General features: G+C 47.9%; 1 protein-coding gene across 1 annotated transcript in view; it reads right to left on the reverse strand.

Moving 5' to 3' along the window:
* LOC140393472 (uncharacterized) overlaps window positions 1-15,698 on the reverse strand; it is a 470,184-nt gene that overhangs the window by 154,861 nt on the left and 299,625 nt on the right. The gene's annotated exons all lie outside the window — the stretch shown is intronic.

Consider the following 15,698-nt stretch of genomic DNA (forward strand, 5'->3'; position numbering starts at 1 on the left):
AGTATTGTGTGCAGTTTTGGTCTCCTAGTTTGATGGAGGACATTCTTGCTATTGAGGGTGTACAGAGAAGGTTCACCAGACTAACTCCCGGGATGGCAGGACTGGCATATAAAGAGAGACTGGATCGACTGGGCCTGTACTCACTGGAGTTTAGAAGAATGAGAGGGGATCTCACAGAAACATATAAAATCCTGATGGGACTGAAGAGGCTAGATGCGGGAAGAATGTTCCCGATGTTGGAGACGTCCAGAACTAGGGGGTCACAGCCTAAGAATAAGGGGTAAGCCATTCAGGACCGAGATGAAGAAGAACTTCTTCTCTCAGAGTTGTGACCTTGTGGAATTCTCTACCACAGAAAGCTGTTGGGGCCAGTTTGTTGGATATGTTCAAGAGGGAGCTGGACATGGCCCTCGCGGCTAAAGGGATCAAGGGATATGGAGAGAAAGCCGGAGTGGAACACTGAATTTGCATGATCAGCCATGATCATATTGAATGGGGGTGCAGGCTTGAAGGGCCAAATGGCCTACTCCTGCACCTATTTTCTATCTTTCTAATTACTTTATGGAGCTCCATAATAATTCTTGAACCTTTAGAATTGGGTTAAAAATAAGTGCATGTGTTGGCTCCTGGGATCTTGCGAAAGGGTTTCATGAATATAAGCGATAGGAGGGGACTTTAATACGGTCATTGAACCTAAATTGGATCGCTCAAAATCCAGGACAGGGAAGAGGCCGGCGGCGGCAAGGGAGCTGAAGGGCTTTATGGAACAGATGGGGGGCGTAGACCCCTGGAGGTTTACACGGCCGAGGGTAAAGAAGTTTTCCTTCTTCTCCCACGTCCACAAAGTTTATTCCCGTAATGATTTTTTTGTTCTGGGCAGGGCGTTGATCCCAAACGTGACAGGGACAGAATACTCGGCGATTACAGTTTCGGTCTAGGCCCTGCGCTGGGTAGATTTGCGGCTTGGGGAGGAGAGAGGACAGTGCCCGCTGTGGAGACTGGACATGGGGTTGCTGGCGGATGAGGTGGTTTGCGGGTGGGTGAATAAGAGTATCCAGAACTATTTAGAGACAAACGACACGGGAGAGGTATCGGCAGTGACGGTCTGGGAAGTCCTGAAGGCAGTTATTAGAGGGGAACTTATATTGATACGGTCTCACAGAGAAAAGAGGGAAAGGGCGGAGAGGGAGAGATTAGTAGAGGAGATACTTCGGATGGATAGGAAATATGCGGAGGCCCCGGACGCGGGACTCCTGAGGGAGCGGCACAAGCTTCAGGCGGAGTTTGAATTGTTTACCACAGGGAAAGCGGTAGAACAGTTGAGGAAAGCTAGGGGTGCGGTGCATGAATATGGGGAGAAGGCGAGCAGGATGCTGGTGCACCAGCTTAGGAAGAGAGAGGCGGCCAGGGAGATTGTGGGAGTAAAGAATAAGGAGGGCAACTTGGTCTCAAACCCGGAGGGGGTGAATTAAGTTTTTAAGGAACTCTACAGCAAACTATATGAGTCAGAACCCCTGCCGGGAGCGGAAGGGATGAGGCAATTTCTGGACCAGTTGAGGTTCCCGAGGGTGGAGGAGGACCTGGTGGAGGGGCTGGTGGCGCCGATCGAGATAGAATAAATTATTAAGGGGCTGGAGGGCATGCAGTCGGGCAAAGCTCCGGGGCCAGATGGCTTCCCCGTGGAATTTTTTTTTTTTTTTTTTAAATTCAAAGGCGTTGAGCACACTACTGTTGAGGACCTTTAATGAGGCGAGAGAGAAGGGAATCCTCCCCCCTACAATGTCACAGGCCTCAATCTCACTTATTTTCAAACGGGAGAAGGACCCTGAACAGTATGGGTGTTACAGGCCAATCTCGTTGCTAAATGTGGATGCCAAGCTATTGGCGAAGATCTTGGCCATTAGGATCGAGGATTGTGTCCCGGGAGTGATAGGGGAAGACCAGACTGGATTCGTTAAGGGCAATCAACTTAATGCTAATGTGTGGAGGCTTTTAAATATTGTTATGATGCCCTCAGAAGGAGAGGAAGCGGTGGTTGTGAATGCAATGAATGCAGAGAAAGCTTTTGATCGGGTGGACTGGGAGTACCCGTGGGAAGCGCTGGATAGGTTTGGGTTTGGTGAGGGCTTTATCTGATGGGTGCGATTGCTGTACCAGGCGCCTGTGGCAAGCATGCGCACGAACCGGCTTAGGTCGGAGTATTTTAAATTGCACCGGGGGACGAGGCAAGGATGTCCCCTCTCCCCGTTATTATTTGCTCTGGCCATTGAGCCGCTGGCCATAGCGTTGAGAGCTTCAAGGAACTGGCAGGGGCTGGTCTGGGGGGGGGGGGGGAGGTGGGGGGCATTGGGTCTCACTCTACGCGGATGATCTCCTCCTGTATATCTCGGACCCACTGGAGGGGATGGGAGAGGTCATCCGGATCTTAAGGGAATTTGGCAGTTTCTCGGGGTATAAATTGAACTTGGGGAAGAGCGAGCTTTTTGTGATCCAGGCTTAAGGACAGGAGAAGAGACTGAGGGAGCTGCCGCTGAGGAGGGTAGAGAAGAACTTTCATTACCTGGGTATACAGGTGGCCCGGAAGTAGGATTTGTTGCACAAGCTTAATCTGACCCGGCTGGTGGAACAGATGGAAGGGGACTTTAAAAGATGGGACGTGTTCCCGCTGTCACTGGCGGGGAGGGTACAGACCGTGAAAATGACGGTCCTCCCAGGTTCTTATTTGTATTCCAGTGCCTTCCCATCTTCATCCCCAAGGCCTTTTTCAAGCAGGTGAATAAGAACATCTCGGGATTTGTGTGGGGGAACGGGACCCCGCGAGTAAAGAGAGAGCTGCTGGAACGCAGTCGGGGGGAGGGTGGGCTGGCGCTGCCGAACTTTTGTAACTACTACTGGGCGGCCAATATAGCCATGATCAGGAAGTGGGTATTGGAGGCGGCATCGTGCAAAGGCGCCAGTTTGGGAGCGCTGGTAACGGCCGTTCTCGCCGGCCCGTTACTCCACAAGCCCGGTGGTGGTGGCGACATTGATGATCTGGGGCAGTGGAGGAGACACAAGAGGGTGGAGGGCGCGTCGGTCTGGACCCCGTTATGTAATAACCACAGGTTTCTACCGGGCAGGATGGATGGCGGGTTCCAGAGCTGGCAGAGGGTGGGTATTAGAAGGATGGGTGACCTGTTTATAGATGGGAGCTTTCCCAGCCTGCAGGCGCTGGAGGACAAATTTAAACTGCCACCAGGGAACGGTTTTAAGTATCCCCAAGTGCGGGCCTTCCTGAGGAAGCAGGTGGTGGCCTTCCCGCTGCTGCCGCCACGGGGGATACAGGATAGAGTAGTTTTCGGTACCTGGGTGGGGGAGGGGAAGGTGTCGGATATCTACCAGGAGTTGTTGGAGGCGGAGGAAACCCCAGTGGAGGAACTTAATGGCAAGTGGGAGGAGGAATTAGGAGGGGAGTTAGAGCCGGGACTGTGGGCGGAAGCCCCAAGTAGGGTCAATTCCTCGTCATGTGCCAGGCTCAGTCTAATACAGTTTAAGGTGGTGCACTGGGCACACATGACGGCGGAGAGGATGAGCAAGCTTTTTGGGGTGGAAGTCAGATGTGAGAGGTACCCAGTAAACCATGTCCACATGTTTTGGGCGTGCCCGAAGCTTGAAGGGTTCTGGCAGGGGTTTGCCAGGGCAATGTCCAAGGTGCTAGGAGCACGGGTGGTGCCGAGTCCAGAGGGGGCGATCTTTGGGGTGTCAGAAGACCCGGGGGTTCAGGGAGTGAAAGAAGCCGACATCTTGGCCTTTGCCTCCGTGGTAAAATGATCTTGAAAGCAAATTTCTGAAAGACTGCTCCTTGGCAAATTATGGTAAACGTATAGATTGATGCCGATATAGAATCATAGAATCATGGAATTTACAGTGCAGAAGGAGGCCATTCGGCCCATCGAGTCTGCACCAGCCCTTAAAAAGAGCATCCCACTTAAGCCCACACTTCCAACCTATCCCCGTAACCCAGTGACCCCACCTAACCTTTTTTTTTTGGACACTTAGGGCAATTTAGCATAGCTAATCCACCTAACCTGCACATCTTTGGACTGTGGGAGGAAACCGGAGCACCCGGAGGAAACCCATGCAGACACGGAGACAATGTGCAGACTCCACACAGACAGTGACCCAAACTGGGCAAAGTTGCAGAATAAGGTTGGAACAAGGTTTTGACACTAACTTTCACATAGTGTACATTTTGGTTCCCAGTCTCTGACTTATAATTTTGAAGAAGATTGGGATCCATGTTTACAGCTGATCAATTATTCTCCACTTGGCAAGTTCACTATTTCTGTTGGCTAGCAGGGAAAATATGGAACAGAACTGTTTCCCCAGACAACAACAACAACTTCTAGAGATAATAAGCATTGTACCGAGTGTTCCCAAGTCTAGAAATTATATATTCCATTTCTAAGGCCCCCCCCCAAACAGTCTACCTCTAAAAGTACCATAACACGGAATCCAGATTCATTTTCTGCCTCCCACACAAATGAGTAATGATATCTGAATTTGACTTGATGGTGTGATGCCAGGTATGTAGGCTGCATGCCCCAATGTCTGGTGGATCCAATCAAATAGCACGTCCCTGTGGCTGTTTGCAACAGGCAAATTCTGACCATACTCAACTATCCCATGTTTGAAAAACTCAGAACATGGGGCGAAATTCTCCAGTATCGGCGCGATGTCCGCCGACTGGCGCCCAAAACGGCGCAAATCAGTCGGGCATCGCGCCGCCCCAAAGGTGCGGAATGCTCCGCATCTTTGGGGGCCGAGCCCCAACCTTGAGGGGCTAGGCCTGCGCCGGACGAATTTCCGCCCCACCAGTTGGCGGAAAAGGCCTTTGGTGCCCCGCCAGCTGGCGTGGAAATGACATCTCCGGGCGGCGCATGCGTGGGAGCGTTAGCGGCCGCTGACGGCATTCCCGCGCATGCGCAGTGGAGGGAGTCTCTTCCGCCTCCGCCATGGTGGAGACCGTGGCGAAGGCGGAAGGAAAAGAGTGCCCCCACGGCACAGGCCCGCCTGCGGATTGGTGGGCCCCGATCGCGGGCCAGGCCACCGTGGGGGCACCCCCCGGGGCCAGGTCCCCCCGCGTCCCCCCCAGGACCTCAGAGCCCGCCTGCACCACCTTGTCCCGCCGGTAAGGTAGGTGGTTTAATCTACGCCAGCGGGACAGGCATTTTAGCTGCGGGACTTCGGCCCATCCGGGCCGGAGAATTGCGGGGGGGGGGGGGGGCGCCAACCGGTGATTCCCGCCCCCCCCCCCCCCCCCCCCCCCCGAATATCCGGTGCCGGAGAATTCGGCAACCGGCGGGGGCGGGATTCACGCCAGCCCCCAGCGATTCTCCGACCCGGCGGGGGGTCGGAGAATCTCGCCCCAGGTGTGCAACACTAGCTGTGATTCCACGATTGGGCAACGCTTACTAAAAATCCCAATTGTGTTAATAATTATACTAATAGCCAATTTAAGATTATCCGTTGGGCTTCAATGTGGTTCATTTATGCGTGATAGAAGTTACATTCACACACAAGGCCCTGTTCTTTGCAAACAATAAGAACATATCCATCACACATTGCATCTTTTTCAACTGAACAAATGCATGATGACAGCTATTTCCTGTTCAGTCCCAATGGCAATGCCTTCGGCTTACCTGGTTTGAATTTTAAACAAATGCTTGTGAGTTACCCATTCCTTGGTGCATTCGCCATGGCAACGCCTCTATCAATCATAGTCCACTTGCCAACCAATCAGCATCCTCTTCTCGTGCAATAGAAATTGTTGTTTCTATTTCAGATTTAGTATTCTTGCATCTGCTCAGATCAATCCACGGTGAAAAGCTTCAAGAAACCGTCTTTTTATTTGAGTGATAACTTACATTTAACAAAGAATAATGTCCCAAGACACTTTGCAGGTGTAAGGAAAATAGATGATGAGCAAAAAATGAAGAGATAGATAAGGGTAACCAAAATATTGATCAGATTATGAAAGGGAATTAGGGAGAGAATTTCAGATAGTGGAACCTAGGCAGCAGCAGGCACGGTGATGTTGGTGTACATGTTCCATGTCCATGTCCCAAGCGGTGAGGGAGGGGAGTTAGAAGAATTGAGATTTTGGAGAAAGGGGTATTCTAAGGCTAACTACCAAGTGCCACATCCTAGCCCATTCCTCAGTTCTCACCGCTCCATGTACCAAGTCAAGACAGAACTTGTGATATGGCCACGTAAACAAAAGCAGTTAAAAGCAAGAGGTTTGATGACAATATAGAGGGTCATCTAAACCCACAAAAATGTAAATCTGAGAAAGTATTTTTCTTATACACCAAAAGTTTCAGTCCCTGTAGTCAATCTCACGTTCAATGAACACATAGTGCCAAGCAGCATAATTCCTCAGAATTACTTCTGCACAGATGTAAGAGCTTAAAAAGTAAAATATATTTAAAAGTGAGGCTAAAAGGGAGAGAGGCTGAAATGCTGAGAGAAGATCTTTGACCATTTTAGCATGTTTGAGTTCTCGTTTCTGTAGTTTATCAGTTGGTACTCAGTGAAGTTAATTGGGGAGAAATTTGTTCGCATAACTTCACTTCTTGGTGGGCTCTGCAGACTAACTTTGATTCTGCAGGGTCAGCAGCTTTATAGGCCTCACAGGTGGAGGTTCTCCACACTGCCGGCCTCCAGGGGAATCAAGATGGTCAGTCTGTGTCGAGTCACTTAAAGCAGAAGCATGCAAAAAAATTCCTCCCCTATATATTTTCCAATACAAAGCAGGAAAGTATCCTTATAGGGGAATTATAAGATAATAATTATAAGGCAATAGAAGAGCAAAAGATAGTGGGAGTAGTTCCGGATTTTGCTCTTTCAATTTTGAGCACAGAACAGCCTCGCCCTGTGCTGTAAGCCTCTATATTTCTCAAAGATCCTGAAATATTTTGAAGTACAGAGCACACCGGTCGCTGCACCCAAAGACCAGGGCAGGGGATCTCCCGAGGGCAGTTATAGCTAAACTGCACCGGTACCAAGACAGGGAAACAATCCTGCGCTGGGCCAGACAAAACAGAACCTGCAAATGAAAAGGACACTTCATCAGAGTTTACGAGGACATTGGGGCAGACCTAGCCAGGAGACGGGCCGAATTCAATAGAGTGAAAGCAGCTCTTCACAAGAACGACGTGGTGTTTTGGTATGCTGTACCCAGCGACACTCTGGGTCACATACCAAGAAAGAGAGTATGTCTTCACAGCCCCCGCCGAAGCAAACATGTTTATCGAGGAACACGGGCTGGAAAACCAACAGCTAGGGTAGAAATAAGGGCCCCCTGCAACAACACGCCGATGGGGGGGGTGGGGGGGGGTGAGGCAATGCCAGGCCCCCACCCCCACCACGGCGAGCGCACTCTGAACAAAAAGCGAACCACTACCCGAGGGACCGCCACAGGTGGGAAACCAGGCCCCAGCACGAGATTAGCGGAGAAGAGAGAGCAAACGGGGGAGCGCAGGGTAGGATGGGGGAAGAGCGGGCAGAAAACTGCAGAGACCGGGCAAGTGAGAAGCAAGACAGTAATTCCCGAGAGGGGGGACACCGCACTAGCAGGAAAGCTAGCGCCGGGGGCATGCAACAAAGCAGGGCCGCAACGTGCCCCCAACAGGGGGGGAAGGCGCCAGGCGGGGGGACGGACCACTCAACAGAGGCGGGAGAGCAAACGGGGATAGGAGCAGGGGAAAGAGGGACAAAGGGGGGGGCACATGGAGGGAGGGACCGGGGGGGGGAGGGGGACAGGGAAGGAGGGACAAACAAGGCTAGAAAAGGAATATCAATAGGGCTACAAAGTGCCATATCCAAGAGCTCGGAACAAGGAATGGCTGCAAGCATCCACCCAGTATGGTCTCTGGGCGAATGGAGACCCCAGAGTGCAGGGGGCTACCCGCGTGGCGGACGCACAGTGGGCAGCCATGTCGGGTGCCCCCTGGACAAAGGGAAACCCCGGAGCGCAGGGACCCGACTGCATGGAGAGAGCAGTGACAGCAGCCACCCTGGACGGCCCCCTAATGAAGAGAAACCCCGGAGGGCAGGGGTGCGTCCACCAGGTAAGTATGGTTAATCCCACAGGAGCGAGGGGACAGAAGCCCCCCCCACCAGGATAGTCACCTGGAACGTAAGGGGACTCAACGGCCCAGTGAAAAGATCCAGAGTCCTCACCCACCTAAGAAATATGAAGGCCGATATAGTCTTCCTCCAAGAGACACAACTGAGAGAGCAGGACCGGCTGCGGGTAAGAAAGGGCTGGGTGGGACAGACCTACCATTCCTACTATGGAACAAGGGCCAGGGGGGTGGCAATACCGATCAGTAAAAGGACGATGTTTAGGGCGACAAAGATGGTTACGGACCCAGGGGGACGGTACAGACAGTTGATCTTTTCTGAATTGACAAAGAAAAAATATACGTCTCTAAGAATAGCTAATGCCTATAAAATCAATCATTGGAAATTGACTTAAATGTGTGCTAATTATAGCCCCCTCCCAGGGGATGTTTTGTTGCTTCCAAAATACTCTTATGGTGCATCTTTGTCAGCTTTGAAGCTTTGAGATTGCAGTCCCACCCAGCATAAATGGGGGATGGGTTCCCAATAATGATAATCATTTGAATGAAGGAAATGAGTCTCTCGAACATTGGTTAGCAAGTAGAGGGAAAGAGGCAATCATGCAAGGGGCCAAGGAGCATTTAACCCCCAGGAAGGATGTACCCCACCTAGCGACACCTTCCCCTATTAGGCAGGCAGACACTCTGCAAATTAGGAGCGGTAATACATTGCATTGATAATGGAATGTTTATAGAACTTCTCAAATACGAGCTCACCAGCTGCAAAATTTAATAACTTCTGAGCCTACGCCCGATCGCTCTGTGTCTGTGTTCTATGCTGGCAGCTGAACGTTAACCCTTACAGTACCACTGTTTAAAAAAAAGTTTAAAACTGCAGGAAGTCTTACAAAAGATTAATGATCCTTGGGCACAGCTATTAAAACAACTGATAAGAGTCCAGATGAGAGAATATAGTTATCCATTGCACGGCTTAGTATACTCGTGAGGATGAGCACGCATACAATTTATAAACGCAAAGTCACTTAGGACAGCAGACATCATTGCATGTCACTCCTTTTTATTTTTCGGTGTTGTGGGATTAGGAATGTTAGTACAGTTGATAGTCAGAGGGATCTTTTTAGGATGGGTTTAACTTCAGAACCCCATTTAACATCGGCCGTAAGACATCCCGCTAAGGCAAAGCAAATAGGAGAAGTGATCAAAGAGGCCAAAGGAAAAAAGTAATACATGGGATTTATATTGAAATGGACGGACAAAATTGCCTGATAGAATTTTATGGCAAACAGGAGGGCAAAGTGACCTGGAAAGAGGAGCAATGGCCCGCTACATTTGAAAGACAACAACCTCCCCGAGAGAGCCATCATTTACTCCCTCCAATCCTGGCCCAGGTACTGCCACATCTATAGGCCCAACATAAAATCATGTCGGAAAAGTACATTCTGCCCCAGCGCATAGGGTGCAGTTACAGAAGAGCGTTGCCCTGCCCTGCTTAAAACTACACAGGTTGGCACTGGAAGCAGAAAAAGGGATAGAGGGAGTGATCAATGCACTATTACAGCAAGGGGCTGAAGAGTACACAAAGCCCCTGTAACACCCCTATACTCCCCATTCCAAAGGTAGGAAGACCCAACGAGTGGTGGTTTGTGCAAGATCTTAGAGCCATAAAATTGTTATCATTATTGCTCCATTGGTGCCGGACACAAATGTCATTTTGTCTTCTATACCACCAACAACGGATACTTTCTCAGCCTTTTTCTCTGTAACATTGCACCCGGAAAGTCAATATCTATTTGCTTTACATATCGGAATTAACAGTATTAAAAGAGACTTGGATGAGTGCCAGTTGTCTGCAGGCTCAACATTCCCTCAATATGACGACAATTTATTGATAGCCTCAGAGGGATGGCTAGTTTGTCAACAGAATACCCTTTTGTTATTATCACATCTGGCAGAAAGAGGGCATGGGATCTCAATGGACAAACTGCAATTCTGTCAGGAGACAGTTTGGTATTTGGGATTTCAGCTGCAGTAAGGACAGCGGAGGCTTGGGTCTGAAAGAATACAGGCTGTAGCAAGGGTACCACCTCCACGCACGAAAAAGGAAACCTTTATCTTCCTCGGAATGGTGGGCTATTGCAGGCAGTAGATCCCGGACTATAGAGAGATGGACGCAGTACTGCGCAAGGCTACCCTACAGGACGCCCCTTCAGTTGTTACTGGATCCCAGAGAGGGAGCAAGCATTTCGTAATTTGAAACAAGCCATGATTAGCACTCCTGCCTTGGGACTTCCTAATTTCAGCAAGCCCTTTACTCTTTATGTGAATGAAGCAGGGAGATTTGCAACAGGGGTCCTGGTGCAAGAGCATTGAGGAGGGAAAAGACCCCTTGCCTATTACCCGGTGTGGTAAACGGTATGCCAAATTGCTTAAGAGCAGTAGCAGCCACAGCGGCCATAGTAGAAAAAAAAATCATCAGTTTTGCTGCTGCTTAATTCATCCACAATGCAGCATTTTACTGCGGCTCGACACACTGGGTATGAAGTAATTCTCTCTAAAACCAACTTTACCTACAAGCGAGCGCCAGCTGTCAACCCTGCAACACTCTTACCCGCGCACTCGGAAACAGAACATATGTATGATCATGACTGTTTACCATTGGTTGAAGCCACCACAACCTCTTGACCTGATTCACCCACGAGAAAATCCAGACATCATCTTTTTCACCAATGGGTCAGCAAACCAACCAAATGATATGACCGTCCTAGCCGGTGATGCAATAGTAACTCCATTCAAGGTAGTGGAAGCTTTTGCTCTGCCTTCGGGAACATTTGCTCAAGCGGACGAATAGTTTGCCCTTACTAAAGCATGTATTCTAGCTAAAAATAAAACAGTCAATATTTATACTGATTCCCGATCCGCTTTTAGGACAGTACATGATTTTGGCCAATTATGGAAAAACAAGGGATTCATAACTTCCTCCGGCCAACCTATTAAACATGCTAAATTGGTTTTAAATTTACTAGATGCTGTTCAGCTGCCCAGCAAGATAGCCGTTTTAAAGTGTGAAGCGCATACTACTGCAGACGATGAAGTCTCATTCGGCAATAGATTTGCTGATAAAATAGCAAAAAAGTGGCTCTCAAACAGCAGCCACAACTACAAGCTTCTGCAGTTGAACTTCTGTCCACCATAACAGAACCAAAGATAAAACAGGTACAGGAGCAAGCCTCCCTACAGGAGCATTACTCTTGGCTAAAAGCAGGTTGCTATCAAGACAATTTTGATAGGTGGATAAGGACTTTGAAAATAAACCAAACGTATGAAGCTCTCCGAGAAATTATACTTTTGGAGGAGTTTAAAAATTAAATTCCCGATGTTGTGAGAACTCATGTGGAAGAACAGAGAGTTAAAACTGCGAGACAAGCAGCAGAAATGATGATTATAAATTAGTTCATAAATCAAAGTTTGGTTTCCGACATCAGTTTCAGCCGGTGAGGGATAGAAACTGGGGACATGAGGAATACTCAAATGGTAAAGGTAAAGGTGATCTGATGGGAGATAATAAGGAGAGTGTCAAAAGTTTTCACTGTAATAAACTAGGCCATGTAAAGTCACCGTGTTGGTGGTTGAAGAAAAGCACTGGGAAGGCTGATGTTGGGTCTGTTAAAGTGGTAAAGGAAAGCCCAAGTGAAGCGAACGAGGTGCAAAAGATTGTACAGCCTGATCAAGAGGTGATTGATAACAAGGTGCCAGATTTTTTAAAGAATTTACTTGTGTCGGTAAAGTTTACTCATGTGTATCAGGAGGAGCAGGTAAAGAAGTCACAATTTTAAGAGATACGGGAGCTAGTCAATCTTTGATGGTAGGAGATGAGGAGTTATGTAGTCTGGGAAGAATGTTGCCAAAAAAGGTGGTAATATGTGGAATTCAGGGTGAGAGGAGTAGTGTTCAATTATATAAGGTACGGTTGGAAAGTCCAGTGAAGAGGTAGTAGGAGTAATAGAGAAACTATCTTGTCCAGGTATACAGGTTATCTTGGGTAACGATATAGCTGGATCGCAGGTGAGAGTGATGCCTACTGTGGTTGATAAGCCAGTGGAAAATCAGACAACTGAAGTGTTGAAGGACGAATATCCTGGGACTTTTCCGGATTGTATAGTAACAAGGTCGCAAAGTCACAGGTTAAGACAAGAGGAGAAATCAAAGAGTGAAGATGAAGTTGAAGTGCATGTATGATTTGTCAAAGGAATAATCGGTGATAGTGGACATGTTTTCACGGCGGGTAGAGGCTTTTCCAACCAAAAGAGATGATGCTACAACAATGGTAAATATTCTGGTAGCAGAGAATGGTTAAAGGAAATAATACCTAGGTTTGGGATAACAGTGACAGGGGAACTCATTTCACCAGCAAATTGACCAAAGCCCCAACAGAAGCCATGGGATTTGATTGGAAATTGCATATACAATATCAGCCACAATCCTCAGAAATGGTGGAAAGGGCGGATGGAATAATTAAAACTGCAGTTACAAAAGTGTGTCAACAAAATGGGCTGCTATGGCCAGATGCCATACCCATAGTAATGTATGCACTGCAAAATCAGAGAAATCAACGGTAGCACGGTAGCATAGTGGATAGCACAATTGCTTCACAGCTCCAGGGTCCCAGGTTCGATTCCTGGCTTGGGTCACTGTCTGTGCGGAGTCTGCACGTCCTCCCCGTGTGTGCGTGGGTTTCCTCCGGGTGCTCCGGTTTCCTCCCACAGTCCAAAGATGTGCAGGTTAGGTGGGTTGGCCATGTTAAAATTGTCCTTAGTGTCCAAAAGTGTTGGGTGTGGTTACTGGGTTAAGGGGTTATGGGGATAGGGTGGAGGTGTGGGCTTCGGTAGGGTGCTCTTTCCAAGAGCCGGTGCAGACTCGATGGGCCGAATGGCCTCCTCCTGCACTGTAAATTCTATGTAAAAAAAAAAAATTTTTTTAATCGTAATACGGGTTTAACCCCGTATGAGATATTAATGGAACGTCCCATGACAACTGAAACTAACCCCCAATGACTCCAGCGGCAGTAGCCTTAATATGGGCAGATGAGGCATCACTAAAATATGCCCAGGACATGTGTGAAACCGCTGGGGGAAAAAACACAGAAAAAAAAAACATGAAAAGGTGCAAAAGGCTCAGATGCATCCAAAAGAGGGAAATACCCACCCTTTAAACCTGGAGATCAAGTATACGTGAAAGCACTAAACAAAGATTATTTTTCTCCTAGGTGGAATGGACCCTACCAAGTACTGTTAACAACCCGAACAGCCATTAAAGTAAAAGAAAAGCCAGATGGGATCCACGCAACTCATGTAAACTACATCAGACGGAACTTTGAGAGTACTAGCGAAACGCTGACCTGAAGAGAATGTTTGTTGATGTTTTTATATTATCATATTAATCCAACATCATGTAGAGGGTAAACTGCATACTAACACCTTAATATACATGTCTCGCTCATACGCAGAGAGGGTAAATAAATTCAGTTGTTGGGTTTGTACACAAATTCCCAGATGCTTGGGGGAGGGCTTCCCTGTGCGACCTATCCCATTCACCAGTAAAGAGATAGCAGCATGGGCTCGAAGACAAAATAATACAGGGCATGGGTAAGATACACGGGATATGTTAGATTGGAGGTTAGCTGGATAAGATAGGAATACGTTTAAAGGATGGTGGGGGCCTAGGTTTAATGGAACATGTCCAACGCCCTGTTTGATCCTTCCCAATTACACTGGAGTCCCAAAGGGTAGCACGTGCTTTAGGAAACATAAAACATATGGGACCTACCCAGTCGGAACAAGTCAGTGCGACCAGACCTTGAATTGGCAACCCCCTATGTTCCACCTTACAGCTAAAGGACTATATATCTTTGATTGGTCAGGAGTTGAAAATCGAACTAGTGGAGGCTTCTGGGAAGGGGATCGATTAGACTAATGATGACTGATAGTAAAGGAAGCCTGACCGCATATAACGGCACGTATTTTATCTGTGGCCACACCAGAAAATTGGGACGGCTCCTGCTATTTGGGATAGGTAGTCCCTTATGTGCATCACATTCAGCAACTGCAGGACCATCCCCATCACAGGACGACATGAAGTGTTATGACGTGGGCACAAATGCTGGGAATAATGACACCACCATTAGGAATAGCCACTAATACATACGAACTACGCGAACTACGAGACATTCTTGAGCAGGTAGCTAATGACACTGCAGAAGCTGTAAATCAGATAGAAACTGAGATGGTCGCTATAAGAGCGGTTGCCCTGCAGAACAGAATGGCTCTTGATTTCTTGTTAGCTGGAAAGGGAGGCACTTGTGCCCTGATTGGAAGTGACTGTTGCACATACATCCCTGATAACTCAGACAAATTGACATCCCTGATAACTCAGACAAATTGATAATCTGGTGGATCACATTCGTAGAGAGGTAACAAGATTACACGAACAAGATTACTTTGGCTTTGGATGGTAGGATCGTCAGAACAGAGGATTGTGTTCTGGATTATAATCTCCATTGTAATCTTGATTGTCGTATGGTTACTATTTTAATATTGCGCAAGATATTTTTATTGTACTAACACGGGAACAGCCCTAGCTGCCTTGCCTCCTTGCTACCAGCTCATAACACGCAGGGAACTGTTTTCCGTCCGTTCCCCTTATCTTATAGCCCACCCTTCTCTACAGAGAACACAATTATTTACTAAAAGGTGTTGATCAAAAGATCAACAAGGAGGAAATTGTGGAAGGGAAGTTAATGAGTTACCAATTTAGAAGCATGCTGTGAATATTAACTATATTTTAACACTGCTTTTGAGCGAAAATAAGTAGGTCAAGTAATGTAAACTAAATACTGCTTAGTATTTTGTACTCTGCATTATTATGATAAGTTGTTCTTCCGAAGGACAACAAAATGCGTACTCAAATTGTTTTTAAACCAAGGGCAAGACATTCATTTTTCCTCTTGCGTATGTTCCCAAGCTTTATCTCTTCAAAGTTGTTTATTTCAACCTATAAATATAATGGTTTTTGACTGCATAACTCAGAGTGCAGTGACTTGGCTTTGCAGCTGAAACATTCTCTCTCCACAAGTATATTTGTGTAAATAAATTTCCTTAAATCGAACCTCGAGGAATTTGTCTTTATTATGACTTCCACGACAAGGACCGACTGCGGGTAAGAAAGGGCTGGGTGGGACAGACCTACTATTCCTGTTACGGGACGAGGGCCAGGGGGTGGCAATACTGATCAGCAAAAGGACGATGTTTAGGACGACAAAGATGGTTACTGACCCAGGGGGACGGTACGTCATGGTCAGCGGGGCCCTGGATGGGGCACCAGTAGTACTAGTTTTTTTAAAAAATTTAGAATACCCAATTCATTTTTTCCAAATAAGGGTCAATTTACTGTGGCCAATTCACCTAGCCTGCACATCTTTGGGTTGTGGGGGCGAAACCCACGCAAACACGGGGAGAATGTGCAAACTCCACACGGACAGTGACCCAGAGCCGGGATCAAACCTGGGACCTCAGCGCC

The sequence above is a fragment of the Scyliorhinus torazame genome, chromosome 17 (genome assembly GCF_047496885.1).
Source record: "Scyliorhinus torazame isolate Kashiwa2021f chromosome 17, sScyTor2.1, whole genome shotgun sequence".
Taxonomy (NCBI): Eukaryota; Metazoa; Chordata; class Chondrichthyes; order Carcharhiniformes; family Scyliorhinidae; genus Scyliorhinus; species Scyliorhinus torazame.